Source organism: Tupaia chinensis, unplaced genomic scaffold (genome assembly GCF_000334495.1).
Source record: "Tupaia chinensis unplaced genomic scaffold, TupChi_1.0 Scaffold000511_1, whole genome shotgun sequence".
Classification (NCBI taxonomy): Eukaryota; Metazoa; Chordata; class Mammalia; order Scandentia; family Tupaiidae; genus Tupaia; species Tupaia belangeri.
In genome coordinates, this window is record NW_006160024.1 from 3,127,410 (window position 1) to 3,128,353 (window position 944).

A 944-nucleotide genomic window follows, 5' to 3' on the forward strand; every position below is an offset into this window, starting at 1 on the left:
TTCCCTTCCCATCCAGCCCGTCATCAGTGCCGTAGGTCTGGTGCTGTGAACCTCTCCTGTTCCAGTCCTTCCTTGCCTCTCATGGTTGACACCATAGTACATGCCACCACCAATTCTCTCCCTCCAGGGTCCCTACATCACCCACTCTTGACCATTTCTAATTTATTTTCTAATTTGTTGCAGTCAGATTGAGCTTTCTGAAATATAAATTGGGCACTTCCTCAAAATCTACCAAGGGCTTCCCATTGCTCATAGGCCAAATCCAAGATTATAGAACACAGCCACCTGCCCTGAAGGGAAGCCCCCACTGACATCCACAGCCTCGGCCCTCCTCATACTCCCATTCTCTATCTCTTGGCTTTCTTTCAGCTTCTTGTACAAGATCCTATTAGCTTCAGGGCCTCTGCCTCTGCTGTTTCAGAGCAATTTTTGTTCCATTCCTCTTTTCACCAGTTAGCTCTCAGACATTGTTTCTTACTCAGGAGGAACCTTTCATACTCCCCTAAACCAAGCCACACCATGCTAGCTCACATTCCCATCCTTAGCAGGACGTAGGGCTGCATGCATCTCATTCATGTGGGTACGTGATCAGTATCTGTTCTATTACGCTCTAAGCTCCAAAAGGATGGGCTGGGTGTCTTCAGGGCCTAACACATAGTGGATCTGTATATTAGATGTGTGTGAATGCACGAATGAGTGAATGAGTGAGGAAATGATGGGTCGAGGTAGTAAATGAATAACTGAAGGACTAACCAGGCGACTGAGAGCCAGATCAGGGGCGTTATGGCTCAGGGAAGGATCAATTCAAGATCTTTTTTACTGACTGAAAGAGGATGTGGTGTTTGAGGGAGGAGGCTGTAGATAGCGCAGCCCCTCACAGCAGGGCACGTGGGAGCCTGAGGAAGCGAGGAGGCAGAGGGGAGTGACACCTGACTCTTCAGCAG

At 48.6% G+C, this 944-nt stretch overlaps 1 protein-coding gene across 1 annotated transcript in view; it reads right to left on the reverse strand.

Moving 5' to 3' along the window:
* Positions 1-944, reverse strand: part of PAX8 (paired box 8) — a 65,791-nt gene that overhangs the window by 27,681 nt on the left and 37,166 nt on the right.